Raw genomic sequence first — 20193 nt, 5'->3', positions numbered from 1 at the left:
TCAAACTTTTCATTCTTTATTAAACACAGGTCAAATGCATAAAAATACGTGTATTTTTGATATTCAAAGGCATCATGCGATACAGCAAGAACACCAAACACGTGGGTTGCAATAGTAATCACAACAGTGACTCTTTACTAAAGAACCTGTAAGAGAAGAGAAGAAAAAAATGATAATAAATTACACAATAATAGGAACCCTTGTTTGTTAATACAGAAATGAAATGTTTCTGACACTAGAGAAAAATACATAAACCGCCCAATGGGCAACTTTATTTTCATAGGTCGATTTAAAGAACACTTCTATCTACCCTAGCTAGGCTAATTAATGGATTGATTTAGGAAGTTTGGTTCAGAGGAAAAAAAAAAGAATATTTTGAGTTAAAAGAAAAGCTTAATATATCTTAAATTTTAATGTTTACAATATGTCAATTTTACACAGAAACATTTTTTTCAACAAATAGAGGAAAAAATAAAATAAAGAATAAAAATTTTACTTTAAACTTGTCAATATTTTTCTGAAAAAAAGAAGAAACAAACAGAGAAATAGAGAAAATTTCTTGAAATGAAGCAACAAGCTTGCATTATCTTTTGGTACAACTCTAATACATATTAAGAGACTTCAAATCTTCATGTACCTGAAACAAGAATTAGAGGATTAGCACGGAAATGCCATTGCAGAAGTAAACATACCTGCAGCAGATCTAACAATGCGAACTGGGGCCACTGCAAGGCAAAAACATATCAATAAAAAATATTACGAAACAGAATAAGTTAATTCAAGCTAAACAAAAGCATGGCTCTTTCTAAAACTGGTAGAAGAAAGTTTATTAACATTGCTTCACCATTTTTCATTTGTCGCTCGCCAGCAGAGACGGATGACTGTTAATCACTCTGTATGTCCGTCTATTCATCAGTCTCTCTCTCTCTCGCCTTATATTTGAACAACTTGTTAGAGAAAAATTTTATATTTTGCACCCGTAGTAAAGATTTTTTTTGTCCTTTGTCTCTTGAAAACTCACTTTTGAATTTTTTCTATATCTCTTTATCACTTTTTAACGGCTTTATTGTGTAATTTCGCACGGTCCTATGCGCACAAAATTTCATTTTAGAATGTATTTCAATTATATTTTAAAAAATTAACAATTACAATAATTTATTTTTAAAATTTGTCTGGTATACCAAATAACTATCTCGAAAAAAAGATGTTATTAGTAGTTGATGATCGAAAGTCTTTGTCGTCAATAAAAAAAATACCCAGCATATTATCCTTTTCCTAATTTTGTAATAACCTACAATCTATTGGTAACAAGGCCATTTGAACTTGCTAACGCTTATTTGTATAACATGCTTCAATTATGACATGGTATGCTGTATGTGTTTTCCGTTTTCAGTAATTTATAACGCATTTTTCTTGGTTTTTCCTTGATTGAATAAATGATGTAAACCTTTGACAACTTTGTATTGAAAATGATTGGCTTACAAATTGTACGATAATGTCCTGTAATCTTTGATATAAATAACTGTGCGAATCAGTGATTGTGAACTCATACGTGTTACTTGAAACAAACTGTTAAATCCACCGCGAAGACAGCTTTTCGTCTAAGCAGGTAAACAGCTTTTCAGAGGACAGTAATTTACACTTTTATTAAAAATTACTTCTACAAAGAGTGTGCAAAAGGAGCTTGGGAGTAAAGGTTTCATATTGAAATGTCTTAGACTTTTCTTTTTTGAAATTCATTATCAAAAATCCCTTAAAATAGGTAATTCCTCTACTTTCTGAGAAATTGTTTGTTTCACTTACCATCAGGCGCTCCAGCAAGGCCACGTGCTTCAACTTGGGCTGCAATATAGCAGATGTAATCATAAACTATTTATGAAATTTGCTGTTTATATTTTGAAAGGGATTTGATAGAAATAAAACAGATGTCCTTATTATTTAACAATAAATATCAGGGGATTCCTACTCCTCCTCGGCACCCAATCCCACCTCTGGAATTTCCAGAAAGTCCATGTTTATGCCATGTTCACAGATTTGTATTGTTTGAAAATTTAATGAGAACGATCACTGTTTGTAATTTTTGCCGATATTTTATTCCTGTTTTGTAAAACATATGCTGTCTTTATCTTTTACTCGATCAAATGGGATGTCAAGTATCAAAAGTGTAAATGACAGTATTATTTCATAAGACGGGGGTATAATTTAAAAAGTATGTAAACTATTCCTGTTGTGTTCACGAATTAGTCGGAGAACGACTTATTTAATATGCAACCTGATATTGCGGGTTTACAGGTTTTGTTTGTTAAGTACAATATCTTCTATGCTGGCGCGAAATGCCGCGTACATTTGCAGCAACTGTTTTTTTTCATGATTGTCCACCAAATTCACCATACAGACACATAGATAGGATTTTAACAATGAAAGAGTACATTCAATAAAAAATATCAGCACTTTTCATAAACTTGAATGAGTTTTAAAAAAAATATTTATAAAATCAACTTTGAATTTAAACTTGGTTATGCCCTTGCACTATAGAAAATCTAATCGTCCTCAATATGTAGTTAATAAACATAATTACATTTGTCAGATAATAGAAAGGTACTAAAAAATGTTATCAGGGTTAAGAATGTGTATTTTTATCAAAACACGCTCTTACATTTCCATTGGGCACCTCAACTGTACTGCGTATCTACGTGTGAATCTATTGAGTTAAGTGAATTGGGACACAAGTTAGACTCTAGTTTCAGTGACTATAAACACACTAGTGATGAATATTTTGAGTTTTTGTCATGACATAATACTCATGAAAGTTCTCTTGAGCAGACAACCCATATGGTAGTGAGATGTACCTACATGGAGAGAGTCAAGATTTTGGCACGTTCTATTTCCAAGAAATTTTCAAGTGTACAGTCACCTACACCATCTTGGAAATCGTCCTCATTATCCAGCTCTCAGTCTCGAGATACAGTACTAGAAGAACTACTCAGTTTAGAGGCTGCCAACAGCAAACAACATGTTCTTAACATTCAAGCAGAATTTGAAAAGTTGGCTGCGAGAAAGGAGATAGCAGTTGCTCAAGTAGAACTTTCCGTAGTGAAAGAGGATAATAGATCAGATATATCTGATTTCAATCATTTTAGTGTTGTGGATGACTTTGTTCGTTCTAGGACTCGAGCCACCATCCTTGAATTTGAACGCTCCAGAATTTAAACCACAGAAACAGAAAGAAAATACTTTTTCATCGTGCCAACCGACTTCAGTAACTGATGTTGTTCAAACATGCATCCCGTCTCATTCCATAGATGTTTCTGTGACTCCCAGTCTTAGACCCCCTGTATCTGTAGTGAGGAAATCACCTATACCTCTGAATGATATTGGACCGTCACTCTTGAATAGAGTGGAACTCCCGAGACAAGAAGCTCATATGTTCACAGACTTTGCTAGATTTTGGTTCAATCTTGTGACTAAGAATGATTCTTTTGATGACAATTAAGCCTGAACATTATTTGTCGTGGAAGTCTAGTTTTTTGCGCGTTATGTCTGAACTGTCAGTGACCCCAACTGAAGAACTTGATCTGCTCGTCAAGTACTTGGGACCGAGTTCAAGTGTCGAGGCCAGGAACATTAAGGCTTGTCATGCCAGTGATCTGTAACAGGTCGCTTGAAAGTTTGGCGTCACCTGGAGAGTGATGTAGTGCACATTCACTTGTAGAGGCTTCGATCAGGAAGAAGCTGGAGAACTTTAAGATTCTTGACAGTCAGGACGGTAAAGAACTATACCAACTGTGTGATATTTTGAATGAGATCCAGTCCCTGAAGGATAAGGACATTTTTGCCAATTTGTTAGCACTGTTCAACATATCTGTTGGTGTTACGACTATAGTAGTCAAGCTACGGAAAAAGCTTAGAGACAAATGGACTACCATTGCCTTAAGGTACAAACAGCAGAACAATGTGCACAGCACCCTGAATTTGAACTTTTCTTGAAATTCATCAGCGAAATGGCCACTATGTGCAATGATCCTGGACTTGTGTACAAGCAACCATGTAAAGATACTTACCGTACTCCTAAACCTCTGGACCGCAGGAAGACATTGTCTACACAAAATAAAAAGCATTTCTAGAGAAGATCAGATAGATATGGATACAAGTGACATAAACAGTTTTCTTGCACCACATATTCTCCATATTCTGTGTGCAGAAGCAAACTACACCCGAAAGCTATGCACTGGTATAAGAAAGACTCAGGTGACAGAGAGACAAAGGAAAACTTACTCACCTCAAAAGATGGCGAGGAGGGAACAGAAATATCTTCGAAGTGCACCACACTCTAGCTCGTTCTTATCTTTTGGACCAACTTGAAGTCCCAATTGAACCCATCCCTTACAGACTGAGATCTTGTGCTGGAGTGACTCAAGCATCTGGGAGAAGAGCAGTGGGATTCTGTATTCAATCTATCGATTGACTTGTTTGTCACCAGCTTCGGCCCATTATAGAGTGTAATGAATTTCCAGACAACTTGATAGAAATCCCAACTCCAGAGATTACTCTTGCTCATCCTCACTTACGGCATATTGCTAAGAAACTTGCCCCACTTTGCAAAGATGTTGGTATACAGCTGCTTGTTGGTAGGGACTTGCAGGATCAGTGCAAGGCCAGGTAAATGGGCCCCTAGCAACCCCTTTTGCACAGATGCTCAGACTTGGATGGTTTGTAATTGGAGAAGTATGTTGGATGGTTCTCACAAGCCAAGTGATCTCAGTGTCTTGAAAACCAATATTCAGAATGATGGTAGAGGAACGATATTTACCCCATGTCAGAACATTCTCCGTGTTAAGTCCAAGGCCCTCCTACCTACACGCCTCCTCGAGCTCTGGACTTCAAGGTGAAAACTTGTTTTACACTTATAAACATGACAATAAGGTGGGAAATTCTGTGGAAGATCGGGAATTCCTGTAACTAATGGACCAGACTTTCCAGATGATTTCTAGTGGTAATTGGACATCTCCACTTCCTTTCAAGCTAATGAACAATAAAACTCAAGTCTTCAAACAGGTTTGCAACCTAGATCAAAGTCCGAAGAAAAATCCTGAAAATCTAAAACAGATTTGTGAATTTATGGAAACATATTCATCAAAGGAGCAGCAGAGAGAGAACACTAGAGATAACAAAGGGACATGAGTGTTGGTACATCCCGATATTTGCTTTGACGCATCCTAAGAAACCTGGCAAAGTTCGTGCTGTGTTTCATTCTTCGATTGTGTATCAGGGATGTTCATTGAATGATGCTCTTTTGTCGTGTCCCAACTTGACAAACAACTTGCTAGGAATCTTGTTGCGATTTTGTAAGGACTTGTGTGCAATAGCAGGTGACATCCAACAGATGTTTTACCGTTTCTTTGTGAATGAGAAAGCTAGAGACTACCTGCAGTTTTACTGGTACGAAAACAACGATCCACACCGTCAGATGACAGAGTACCGAATGACCGTCCATGTGTTCGGGAACCGGCCTTCCCCTGCATTGGCAACATATGGACTTAGAAGGGCGGTACGAGGACCGGACTTTTATGTTGATGATGCTTGTTTAATGCCCCCCAAGCGACCCATATGGGAGGTGTTTGGGAGCGGGCTATTGGTTGTGCTCGCAAGATCTTGGACTCTATGCTGCTTCGAGAAGGATATAAAGAACTGACACACGAGGTGCGTATTACCCTTATGGACGAGATCTGTGCCATTCTCAACTCTCGCCCAATAGCACCACTTGATGCTGACCCATCCTCTCTCAGAATATTGAACCCAAACATTATACTGACCCTGAAGCAGGGAGAAATTGGAACATTTTGAGGGAATTTGAGCATAAAGGATGTGTATTCTGCAAGTTGGAAGCATGTACAAGTGCTATCTGACATGTACTGGAAAAGATGGCGCACTACTCATTGAGACAGTCTCCAGAAGCAACATAAATGGTCTACAAGCAAACCGAATCTGAAGACCGGGGATTTTGTCTTGTTACCTGAGAAAAATGTTGATAGGAATCTGTTGCCAATGGGGATAATCGAGCGCGCGATCCCCCCTTCCCTAAAACATCCGTTGACAGAATTAAAATTTAAATATCCCTTATATATTAGACTAGCACAAGTGATTATTAAGGATAAATTGAAGATAATCTGTGTCGATTTATTAGAGAAATTCGTCCTTAAATTGAGTTTTGCTGGGGGATTGTTTGAAATTTATCCTACTTTGTATAAATTGCAATGGAGAATGGAAAATACCCCTTTGTATGTGAGTAAGTTGTATTTCTCGTGAATTATCTTTTTCAGAAGTAAAAATCAGACATACACCCAACACTTAATATATACTCAAGAAGATATTAAAGTGACATATTTAACGAACAGTTCACAATTATATTGTTTTTCACTTGTACCTTGTGCGATCTGATTTTTGTGCAACATTTAGGAAAATTCATGTGTCCGCCACGTGATCAACACAGTCAAGTGACACAACAAATATCTTTTTTTTCTAAAAAAGTTCTTTTCACCAATTGATATTACAAGCATACATAGACAACAAATTGAAATGAAAACCTAGTTCAAAATACAATAGAATATTTCTATTGCATATTTAGTCTTCGAAAAGCCTTTACATTGCTGCGTTTGATTTAATTATAATTTTTTTTTAAATTTTAACGTAGGTCGCGGGTTTGCAGGCCATTTAAAAGTGTCCGAAAACATACCATGAAAATTAGTTATATGAATCCTCTACCTTCGTTTTATATTCTCTGAAAATTTTTTTAAAATTCGTCTGCATCATTTTTGTGTAATTAAATCCTAAACATGCCATTGTTGTCGTTACATTTTCGACATTATTCTATTGAATTATATAAGAAAAACATTGTTTTCGGCTCGTTTTGAGGCAAGATTTTGTTTCAAAAAATATCAATAACTTTTAAATGGTGTAGACAAAATTGTTTCCCCTTTGGTATTTTAACAAAGAATTGATTTGAAATAAATCAATGTGAAAAAATTAGCATGTCTTCGGGTTAGTTTTCGCGTAATTTAAATGTGGATAATTGCTTTTATATCGCAAAATGTAACATTTTTAAGAACGACGCCATAAGATATCGCGACGCCATGCTTGACGTCGTGGATATCTATCCGGTATTCAGTGCAGAAAAATAAGATAAAATAATTTTTATAAAAAAGAAATTCACGTCTATCTGCTTTCAAGTGACCCGTGAAGCGTACATGTATCATAATAATTCAATATCAATGAAATGATTATTAGACAAGTTTCTCATCATTAGGTTTTTTGTACGTCTTGTATTAGTGAAAATTCTTGCAAGGGACGTAATACAACAATCAATCCTTTCGTTTCTTTCTTCCAGTTTACTTTCTTTATGTGTTGTTTTCTTACCGTTTCTTTTCTGTTTGTTTTATTTTTGCTTTTTTTTTTCGTAGATTAGATGTATCCTTACATTTGGCTGTGTATTTTTCTTTTCCAGCGTGCTGGCGGAAAACGGTATCCTCTAATTCAAGTAATTCAAGTATATAAAATGTTTTTATTTAGACCATTTAGCAAGCGCTCAAATCTACGAATTTCTGCCCGATATCGTCCTGGCTAAATACAATATACATGTATTTTCAGTATATATTTAAACAAAATATTTACTTTTACATACCACATTTTCAGAGGGGTAAATGGGACGAGAATTTAAAAATTAATTTTATCTGACGTAATCAACAGCCGGTTTTTTTTAGAACATTAATTCTGCTTGGTGGACATGGAAAGCAAAGTAGCGATCAAAATCTGGTAACAGCATTGCAGGCTGTTGCTTAGGGACAATCATTTCATTCGTGGAGGGGGCTTACAGAATTTGGAAATAAATAATCTGTCCTTAAAAATGTTGAAAATAAATAATCTGTCCTCGACTGGGCAAGAAAATAAGTAATCTGTCCATGACTAGTTCTAGCCCCCCCCCCCCCCCGGGAATTTTCAACTCTGGATGTTTATCTTTCTTTTTTTTATTTTGCTTGTCAGACTTTTTTTTAGTGAGGAGGAAATAAATAATCTGTCCTTGTTTTTTTTGGAAATAAATAATCTGTCCTTCACTGACATGTAAATAAAAAATCTGTCTCGGTAAAATTTGCTACCCCCCCCCTTCAGAATCAAATAGTTGTCCCCTAACAGTAGGCCAGTGTCGCTAAAAAAATGTCTTTATGTTTCATTGTACCTTAGCAGTATTTAATTTATGATAAATTTGTAGATCTATATATTTTAAAAATATCCTTTTTAAAAATAAAGTTTAATCTTTTGATGTAACAGGTGTATTTGCGATTTTTAAAAAAAAAAAATAAATAATGGCTTCTTTATTAATAAAACAAACTGTTAATTCAAAAACGATCAAAGAAAAAAAAGGTCAGATGAACCTTGTGTCCATATCGTTTTGCGATACCATGTAAAAACAAATCAATCGCAATTTCTCGGTCCTTTCCGACAAGCCGAAAAACAACCACTTGTTTTCCAAGCTTGCAGGAAAAGCCAGAGAAGATGCGATTGATAACAAATAATTAAACGTTTTTAATACTTCCTGTGTCGATCATTCGAATCGTAATAAGCATTCTTCACTAAATTACCAATTTCAACAAAAGTTATATCTAAGTATTGTATCGACTATACAAATCGTAAAAAGCCTTCATTATTTGTGATAAGTTGTTGCTTATATAATATAACACTAAACTTACAATTCCAAGAAAAGTTATAGCTGAAGAATTTAATAAAACAAAAATCATCGCAGATTTCTTTTTCATTGTGACGTCATAATCAAATGTGCACAAGAAAGTCGCCCTAATCATATAAATTGCGTACACAGTTTTAACGACGTCAGCAAACCCGCGACCTACGATAAATGACTCATAGTCCTCTATATCAAAGTATCTGTTTTGAAATGATATCACCGTGGCTCACAAAATTAAGCTGTTTTATGATGATTTTTCAGAGAAAACATGACAAAAATACAAGAGCAGACATAATGACTATGAAATGTTTCTTTTTGGCCATTAAAACATTTTATCAAGAAAGAAAATGATAACTTACCAGTTCCCAAAATACCTAAATGTAAAAATACAAAAATCACATTCTTCATATACACTCAGCTATTTCATGGGCAATATGGTATTTTTGCAATATTTTAAGATTTATTTCATCGTATTTTCAAAGTGAAAATGCTCTACTTTAAGGGATAAAACACGTTGTTAGAATTTTTATATAAAAGCCTTCGAGATAAGATTGCTAAAACGATTTCGAAAATTTCAGAAAAAAACAAAAACAAAAACATTACTGCATAATGCAGTGTTACAAAATACACTGTAAACATAGTATTTCTGAAATTTCAGAAACACAATATTGAAATTTTACTGAATGTAGATTTTTAAAAGCGGTTATATTTTATACTTTATGCATAAATATTCTTTATTATTTTTCTTAATAATGAAGCATTGCAATTGAAGGTAAAACATTAGATACTCACAAAACAATAAAGCAAGATACAGGAAAACCTTCATTCTGATCCTCTGGAAGAGATATATAAAAGTTCCCTCAGAAGGTTTATAATATATACCTGCTTATGGCGTTATTGATTTGTGAAAAAAGAAAAAAGTCAACATTTAATTGGTCAATTTCTTATCCAATCGAATTGTTTTTCTTGTCACTAAAACAATTCATATATGTCGCATATAAATTCTTAATACTACAGCTGCAAATACTGACAAAAAATACATTAAAATTTAAAACGATTGGGGTTAATGAATTTATAAAATATTACATTCAAAAACAAACATACACGAAAATAATAATTAAAAAGTCAACATTTAATTGGTCAATTTCTCATCCAATCTTAATGATTTTTTCTTGTCACTAAAACAATTCTTATATGTAGTATATAAATTCTAAAACTTCAAAAACAGACAAAAAAATACATAAAAAAATAAAACGAGTGGGGTTAAATGAATTTATAAAATATTACATTCAAAACAAACATACACGAAAATAATAATTAAAAATCCCTTCATTATTATCTTTTGAAAATCTGTTACATTGAAAAGAATAAAACACTGAAGGGAAAACAATTAAAAGTCAATTAAATCACATAATTTGTCATTTTTAAACTTTAAATAGATTTGCATTGATTTTGTATACAAAGTGATAGGGATTCAACAACCTCGTTTAAAGTTAGCATTTCATAAATTCTATGGTCGTCATAATGACATTGAGAGCAAATATAACCTACCACTGCGTTCTGTTTTTGGATAATTTGTTTCATTCTAAATGTTAGGCCCTTGTTTTTATACTAGATTTGACAATGAAATGTATCCTTGATTAATTTCCAACAGCTCACGGCGGGTGTGACCTGTCAACGGAGGGTGCTTTCTATACCTAGGCACCTGATCTCACCTCTTGTATTTCCAAAGGTCCATGTTTTATGCCTTCTTCACATATTTGTACTGTTATAGGTTTGTTGAGATCAATCACTCTTAGATATCTTCATCTTTTATATTCTTGTTAATTTCAAAAAATTCTATATTGTAATCCCATATAACATTACCATTTAAAAAAACATTCTGTATCTTAGTATTTTGAATTTATTAATAAGCTTATGGTAACAGCTTCGGTTATACCTACAAATTTGCATCGACTATTGCTTCCAAACTTTTTAATTACAAGAAAACTTTACAGGGCCTGGATATCGAATATCTGAAACATAATCCTCCACCGTGTTCATGTTCTTCTTCACTCTATAACTATAGTCCTGCTGGACACGTTATTACTGGTGACGTAAATATAGTTAATAATGAGGACCTTAGATCACTAAATTTAAAAGGTCCTAAATATAGGGAACCCCGATCCTTCAACTGGCGTCGAAATTTCATAAATATTATGGATTCTGTAGGGGACTACGCCAGGCGATGGGCCAGACATGAAAAAGAAGACCTTGACACTTTGTCAGAATGGATTAAATTTATCAAATGTATGTTAAAATCGCGCATAAAAAGATTGAGGGACAATATGAGAACCATCTATCCTTCTATATTCAATAATCCAGAAGTGAAAAAAGAATTAGATAGATTACATGATCAGTACGTACTGGTCCCTGCTGACAAAGCAGGTAACAACATTGTCTTTGTTTGTAAAGCTCATTATATTAAATGTATTTTAGAGGAACTTGGATTTAATTATACAAGTGGTAATCCAACTTATACTCATAGTTCCCTTTCTAAGGAAGAAATTCTTCAAAATCATATGTCAATTTTGAATATTATTTTTAATATTCCAAACAACCAAAATGAATTTGAATTACCATATTTATATTGGATTCCGAAACTTCATAAAAATCCTTACAAACAAAGATACGTAGCGGGTTCCAGTAAATGTTCAACCAAGCCTCTTTCTTTACTCCTCACTAAGATATTAACAGTAGTGAAGGAGAAACTTCAAGAGTATGCAACAATATATTCGAGAAGTGGTGCAAATCAGATGTGGAGGCTTAAAAATTCTAAGGAACTTTTGGAAAATTTGAAATCACAAGATTTTACCAAAATCAACAGCTTAAAAACTTACGACTTTTCAACTTTATACACAACCATTTTCCACGATAAATTAAAATCCAGGCTTTTTGATATCATTGACAGCTGCTTTTTCAATAAAAATGGAACTCGTAAATTTACTTACCTTGTCATTGGTCATTTGCAAAATTATTTTGTTAAAAAACATTCTGATTGTACACACAAGTACTCTGAAGTTGACATTAAAAAGATGCTTGAGTTTCTGATTGACAATATCTATGTGGTTTTTGGAGACCAGGTCTTCCAACAATTTATTGGAATTCCGAAGGGTACCAATTGCGCCCCGTTATAGCAGACCTTTTTTTGTATTCATATGAAGCAGAATTTGTCCAAAATCTTATACATGAAAAGAAGAAAACACTTGCTGTGGCCTTCAACTCGACATTTAGATTTATCGACGACGTATTGTAACAATGGCTATTTCCATTCTTATGTCAATACGATATATCCTTGTGAGCTTGAGATAAAAGATACCACAGAGTCTGGCACATTTGTTTCATATTTGGATATTTTAAAAGACGTTAATGGTAATCTAACAACCAAGCTTTATGATAAACGTCATGACTTTAACTTTTCAATTGTCAACTGCCCTTACTTATGCAGCAATATACCTTCATCCCCTGCATACGGGGTATATATCTCTGAGTTGATTCGATACGCAAGAGCATGCTCTACGTATGTACAATTTCTAAAACGAGGTAAATTATTAACAAACAAGTTGATGAAACAAGAATATCAGCAGTCTCGTTTAAAGTCATCATTTCGTAAGTTCTATGGTCGATACAATGACCTCGTCAGCAAATACAATTTATCATTGAGTCAAATGCTGACTGACGTTTTTCATACAAATTGTTAGGCCATTATTTACACACTGAATTGTCGACGGATTTTTCCGTTATTTCCCGATCATGACAAGGAGCACACGGCGGGTGTGACCGGTCGGGAGGGGATGCTCACTCCTTCATGGCACCTGATCTCACCTCTGACGTTTGGAGGTCCGTGTTTGCTCTGCTCCTATTTTGTACTGTTTGATGGACTTTTGAGCCTGAATACTGCTCGTTATCTTCATATATTTCATGTATTTCACGAGAGTATATTCAGATGGAAATTTTGCATGGTGTCCCAAACCATTTTATTTAGTTCCAAACACTAAATCTAATACAAAATGTAAAATTAAAGAAGTTTTAAGTTGTGCATATTTTTGTTTTATTTGCTTTGGTTGTGTATGACATTTGAACATTTTCTCTTTCAAAAAGAAAGAACGGGACGTTATAAAATTTGTGTTGTTTGTCCCGTTGGTTAATGGTAGTGTCTTATTTGAATTCCTGTTTATTATTATGAGTTACCTGAGCCTGGAACAGACACGTCATCTTTTTGATATTTAACTACTTTATTTTTAATTTGAATTTTAAAGATAGTATAGCTTCCAACGGAAATGTCTTCAGAACAATAGGTGTTTTAAATATAAAAATTATCTTTATTTTTTTTTTCAAAAAGATGTTAATAAAAAGAAATAATATCGCAAAGGGTCAGGTATTAACATTAAGGTGTTCAACACTTGATTTCAAACTGAATAATATGAGTCATTTAAAATTAATGTTGAAAAACTAAACTGTAGAACAAACAGGATCTACAGAATTATTCACAACAGATGTATTGTTTTCACTGAAATCAATCTTTGTTTCAAACGAATGTTATATAAAATTGTCAACAACTGTAAAACGATTCCATTGAGTTCTACTTTTTCTTGCGACATCTGTTTCATTTTATTGAAGTATTGCTGACTTAAACAATAATGGTAATTAAGCTTTAAAGTATTTGTAAAATGCACGATTTAACTATTCCGTCGTCAGTATTTGTTTGCGTGTACCTTCAGGTCCACGCAGAAAATATATGAACGAGGTTAAACCGGATGCTATGGGCTATGTCAGGTTACGAGTGCGCCAGAATGCTTTTGACGGTTTGCACTTTTTGAGCTTGAATACTGTTTGCTATCTCCGTATATTTCACCTAAGACAATATGCCTTTGGGACAATTAGCCGTATTCGTCGAATTAGAACTCACCAATAATTTGCAAACCTTGCTTAAAATCTGTACATCGTTTTTATTTATTATTAGGGTATCCAAGATACGAAACTACTCTTTTATACATATATCCTTATATTTAAAATTTAAAAAACAAAAAAACACCAAAAAAAAAAAAAAAAAAAAAACAAAAAAAAAAAAAACAAAAAAAAAAACCAACAACAACATATTTTACTACAGTTTTGTAAATGGTTTTGTAAATGGATTGTTAAATTATATTTAGTACGGGGTTTCTATGGTGCAAGTATTTACTGACATTACGCCAGAGATACTCAAGCTGTAAAGAGTCAACTAAGAAGTGTCATAAATATCCTTAAATGACATTAGATGTAGGCTATTGAGTTTCATCTTCTGTGAAACATACAGGTAACAAAATGCATGTACATATATATACATGCATGTAGTGGCTTTATCACGAAGTAGCACGTGCCTGAAATCTTATATTCATATATAGAACTTAAAATTGATATAATTAATCGTTCAACGTTTTAAAAAGGAATTGTATTTAATATGTCATTCGTTTTCAGGAGTATTTTATGAAGCATTATTGAAATATTTGTCCATATAAACGTACTTCATATACTTAATACAACATGTATTTATCTGTATTGTTATTTACTAAATTACATCGCTACACTTGATATCATATACAGCAATCCAAATAGCTTGTTACAGGCCTGAAGCAAAGTTTATCAAAGTGGAGGGGAGGGGGGCTCCGAAAAAAAATCCCGCGTGACTGCGAGTCGATCTGTACTGCATGCGTAGCTTTCCAATGATAGATTCTTCCATACAAATCCCAAACTAGTCCCAGTATTTAAAGGTAACCGAATATAGCCCGATTTTTTTTTAAAATAAAAAACTAAAGACCTATCAGGGATAGAATATAACATTCATTGCATGCTATTAAACTACTATCACTCAAAGTGGGCAGACCTTTGTTGAAAATGTTACCGATGGCTTAACCTTTGTCACCTTTCAGATTAACCAATGAACTCGCCCAAGGATGCATTGGCGGCCATTGTAAAACTTACTTGAGATTCCTACGCAAAGGAAAGTGCGAAACCTCCGTATAGAAACTACTGCAGCTGCGGAGCATCACACATCTTGCCTTCGTCATAGAACAGAATCCGACCTTTAATATTCAATATCTTCTAATACACAGATATTTTAAAGATAAACCTCATTTTTTGTTTCTAGATGTTTTTATCTACAAAAATAATATATTTTAATTCAATGACTAGACTTCAAAAGATAGAACAAATTCTGGCCAGTTTTCTGCATTCAAGTGCTTGTAAGGACGCATCTTCAGTTGAAGGAGGTGGATGTTCGAGGACCTGACATGCATAAAAAGTTTTGTGGGGGTAAGGCCGTAAATAAGCTTAGACTTAATACCCCATTTCCGGGTCCAACAGATCTTGTATCATATGTGATCTTTAACAGAGATATCCTCTCTTTTAAGGAGAACAACACTGGTAAAAACTGGACAAACTGGACACCTTGAAGTTGCGGGTCTTTCGGATAAGACCTTAAACACCGAGGTCACGACAGGTGTTGGAACGATAAATCTCATTGCTCCATGGCCCTGAGTGCAAATGACCAATGACAAGATAAGTATATTTACGAGAAAAAATAATTATCACTTGGTAATTTTCCAGTTAGAAATGAATCAATATCTTTCTCCGATTTCATTAATTAATATTTTATGCATTACCCCCATTCCTTTTCAATAACTTACTGATACCTTTGAATGTCCCTTCTAAGAGACATTTATGGATTAAATGGAACTGAATTTAGTATAGAAAGTACACAGTTTATTAAATATTCGTATAAACACGTACTTTGTGTGGATTTTCACTATCGCCCTGTTAATAAAAAACCGTGATATTTCAGCATGTTCCCAAAATTTATGTTGTCAGTTAATGTTTTGCCCCTTAATGTCATATTTCTACGGAAGCCCAATAGTGCAAACCAAAAATAAATAAACAAAAAACGAAATTATTAAATAAAGAAAACAAAATTATTAAATAAAGAAAACGAAATTATTAAATAAAAATCAAATGAAATTATTAAATAAAGAAAACGAAATTATTAAATAAAAAACTGAAACTAAAATACGGAATTTATAGATGTGCATGGTAAGGGCCTGAACCCATGAATCATTCCATAAAGCACACGTGTTCTATGAACTGATTTTGTTTCAACATTAAAACAAGTGTGATATTTGCATTTACACTCAGCTATTCCCGTATCGATAACATAACCAGTTGGAGTAGACAATCATAATAAATGAATAGGGGAGAAGTTTACGTTAGTATTAGCTTTCTTAAACCCTCAACTCAGAAGGTCTAATTATTAGCAAACAATGAATCTGGACATGAAACATCAAAGAGATTATGCTAATAAATTGCACAAATATTCAAGATATACATGTCTGTTAAGATTCCGTTGTTTACAACTGCTGAACCTTATAACATTTAGGAAATTCCCATGGTTATACATCTTTTTTTTCAATTATAGCACAGTACAAAAAATGCTGTAAAATGATACGTTACCGATCGGAACCCATTATAAATTATTGTTTAAAGAGAGCAAGTGCAAAAATTAAACAAGACAAAATTGTTACAATGAGTAGATTTTAATGATTGCTTACTTTATTAAAAATTAAGCAAAACACCTCTAATTTCTTGCACAGGCGCTCCCCATGTAATTCTGTAAATGACGAATGATAAGTATATATATATATATATATATATATATATATATATATATATATATATATATATATATATATATATATATATATATAGGTCTACCCCTCAATACTATAAAATCAACAAGGTTGATTTTATAGTATTGAGGGGTAGACCTATATATATATATATATATATATATATATATATATATATATATATATATATATATATATATATATATATATATATATATATATATATATATATATATATATATATATATATATATATATATACTTATCATTCGTCATTTACAGAATTACATGGGGAGCGCCTGTGATTTCTTGGTCATTTATCAAAGCATAATTAGAAGTGATGCACTAACTTATTGTTCTCACATATTCTAAATGACAAATTCTCAATCTGTATTTATAAGTCAGTGATAGTTGTGAACAAACAATGCACACACTTGCATAACAAATCCCACAAGTATTCAAATCATTCTCTTTATTGTTTCAACAACCTAAGATTTATGGATACACAGGATAGGGCACTAGGGTTAGTTCGGGGGGAATTCAGCGATACGATACGCAAGGCCTTGACCTTTCAGCGATTCATGAGCTCTTTTGGAATGTCATTAATTTTATGTAAGCAGAAACAGCCATTCTCGCTACGTCCAGGCTTACAGGCTCAAACTTTGACGTTGTGGGGATGCGACACAGCATCAAATTCCCGTAAACAAAATTGAACAGTTATTAATCATTTACTTTACAAATGCGAATTATAGGCTGCGAGCACATAATGTTTTTCTACGTTTGTCAATTTGACATTTATCTAAGTTTTTTTTTTCATTTCCCCCACACTTGTTTCAATGTCGAAACAAAATCAGGTCTATAGAATTACTAAGTGATGCTTTATAACACGTGCGCTTTATGGAATGATTCATGGGTTCAGGCCCTTACCATGCACATCTATAAATTCCGTATTTCAGTTTCAGTTTTTTATTTAATAATTTCGTTTTCTTTATTTAATAATTTCGTTTTCTTTATTTAATAACTTCGTTTGTCTTTTATTTAATAATTTCGTTTTCTTTATTTAATAATTTCGTTTTCTTTATTTAATAATTTCGTTTTCTTTATTTAATAATTTCGTTTTCTTTATTTAATAATTTCGTTTGTTTCTTTATTTAGTAATTTCGTTTTCTTTATTTAATAATTCCGTTTTTTATTTAATAATTTCGTTTTCTTTATATAATAATTTCGTTTTTTTGTTTCTTATTTTTTTTGGTTTGCACTATTGGGCTTCCGTATATTTCTACTTAAATTGTGCGATATTTTCAAAAATTGACTTAAAAAGAAAGAAGGAAAAGTAGTGATTTTGTGTCTATATAACTAGAAAAATGCTTACAATGTTGCAAATAAAGACAGAAGACCTAGTTGCTTAGGACGAGTTCGTCTCGTTAAATTTATATTAGACATATGTTGTGTCTTACTTCCTTCTCTTTTTCATTATGTAGCTACCAACTTTTTATTCTTTTTCAGAATCGGTAGGAAAGGAAAAACTGCTCAAAATCAAAAACGTTCTTGAATTTGCAAGCAATAAATTGTGCACTGTACATGCAATTCTTTCGAGTCTATTTGTACTTGTTTTTACTGTGAATCCAGTTGAATAGTAGGTTTTGGGGGGGGGGGTGTTTTATTGTGTTGTTTGTTGCTTTAACGCTTTTGTAATTAGACTGTTCTGTGGTTGCCAGTTTTAGCTATTGTCGTTTTTTTTCATTTACTATGTTAGCGCTCACTCCGTGATCGGGAGGTCGTGAGTTCGAATCTCGGCCGCGACAGACCTAAGTCGATAAAAAATAGGTAGCAACTGTTCCTTCGCCATGCGCTCGGCACTTTGAAGTGAAAGTTGCGGGTCCTTCGGATGAGACCTTAAAAACCGAGGCCCCGTGTCACGGCAGGCGTTGGCACGATAAAGATCCCTCACTGCTCAATGGCCCTGAGTGCCGAGTAAAGGTCGAAATTTGAAGCCCTTCACCGGTATATGGTGACGTCTCTATATGAGTGAAAAATTCTCGAATGGGACAATATACAAACAAAACAATAACAATATACAATCAATCAATGAATCATTTACTATGTTAATATGTTTCGGGTAAAAAAACAAGTGTATTATAAAAGTTGTAACAGAAGCCGTTACATATGAGCCACAAAGGAAACAAACTTAGAGTTGCAGTATGACAATAAAAATTCAGTGTGACGACTAATATCCCTCATCTATCAAAATCAATTAAAAAAAAATATTAAATTGTCACCAGGCCCTTTCTCACTTGGGGTCAAATATATCCTGTGCATTTGTCTAACATGCGCTTGAAGTTAATGGTGTCTTTTACCTTTTTAATTCACGAGAAACATGTATTATAAATAACTGTTTGCAAACAAATTACTTATTACAAGAAATGTACATTTAAAAAGAAAAAAATCTATTGAAAACATTACATATTGAAATTAATAGGCATTACTGATTTTTTTTTTACGAAGCTGTTATTATATTATTACCGCGAGCGAATTTTTTTCTTTATTATAATTTAAACATTAAATATACATCTTTGGTTTTATATCGAGGTCAATGTTAGTTTGATTGTTATTTGTTAAACTTGCCTTTCAAGATTTTTTTTCACTCATATGAGACGTCATCAAATTCCAGTGAAAGGTTTTCAATTTTAAACCTATATTTGCCCTTGAGGGCTATTGAGCAAAGGGGACCCTTAATCGTGTTAAGATCTTCCCTGGAACCGATCCCAGGTTTTAAGATAATTTCTGAACGATCTGTTTTTGTTTTTGTTTTTTTTTTAACTTTGGTTTTGTCATCAAGAACAAGAATCGATCCCGGCCCTCCCGATCACGAGGCAAACGCCATAAATGCGGGATATATAAGCACATTATATTAGAATGTCACCTTGAAGATTTCGAAAACTACGTTTTCTTTTCCATCAGTAGGTAATGCTTATAATCTTTTAGGTAGATAACATTTTTAATTGTGTCAAAAATTACAAGGAATCAAAAAGCCTAGTAATTGTTGTATTACAAAGTTTAGAAAAAATATATATGATAAAACAAATATAAGCATTTCTAAATATCTTTCGTATTGTAAAAATCATTTTTTTAAAAAATGTAATATAACTATGAAAAAAAAATCAGTAACGAAAAAGCAAGACAAATAAGTAAATGCTTTTTTTAAATAGAAAAATTTATGGCGGCATCAAAGGTTGAGAATAGTACATAATAACCAGAAACTTGCTTTGTCTATTCAAAACAAAGCAAACACTTTGAATGATGATCTAACATTTAAAATGCCCTTTTGATCACTTAATTTGAACTACAGTATAGAGGTATATATTGCTTATCATTACAAGAACGAAACATTGATCTATGCGAATACGAAATTTATAAATCATATATTCTGCATCTTCTCATTTCCTCAACATTTTATTATATCAAAATTGTCAAACCAACAAGATTTATGCAAAGTTTTGAAAAAGAAACAAAGTTTTATCCAAAAGACTCCTGCATCTATTTCAGCAGTATTAGGAATAGGTTCCAGTGTCTTGGTACTTGCTGGGATATAGTCTATGGATATTATATGTTTAGTTACAACAGGCATTCCACTGTATGCTTGTGTTGTTTTGAACCAATGCTGGGAAATATCCTAACGGGCCTGCATGGGAATCCCCCGTATCGTGTAAGTATATAAGGGAGGAAATGTCATTTTGCAAGCATATTTCTTTCCGAAATTTA

At 33.1% G+C, this 20193-nt stretch overlaps 1 long non-coding RNA gene across 1 annotated transcript; it reads right to left on the bottom strand.

The window, feature by feature from the left end:
* On the bottom strand, positions 1 to 9567 carry LOC133171664 (uncharacterized). Its single transcript, XR_009718839.1, has 5 exons — positions 9527 to 9567; positions 9094 to 9108; positions 1804 to 1842; positions 693 to 725; positions 1 to 146 (listed from the first exon to the last, which is right to left on the bottom strand). It is a non-coding gene; the product is annotated as an uncharacterized LOC133171664 (long non-coding RNA).
* Positions 9568 to 20193: the final 10626 nt, after the last annotated feature.

Source organism: Saccostrea echinata, unplaced genomic scaffold, assembly GCF_033153115.1.
Source record: "Saccostrea echinata isolate AGI-Se365-2 ecotype Australia unplaced genomic scaffold, CSIRO_AGI_Sech_v1 ptg000054l, whole genome shotgun sequence".
Classification (NCBI taxonomy): Eukaryota; Metazoa; Mollusca; class Bivalvia; order Ostreida; family Ostreidae; genus Saccostrea; species Saccostrea echinata.
Note: the sequence above shows the minus strand (reverse complement) of the source record. Positions and strands in the feature narration are given on the sequence as shown.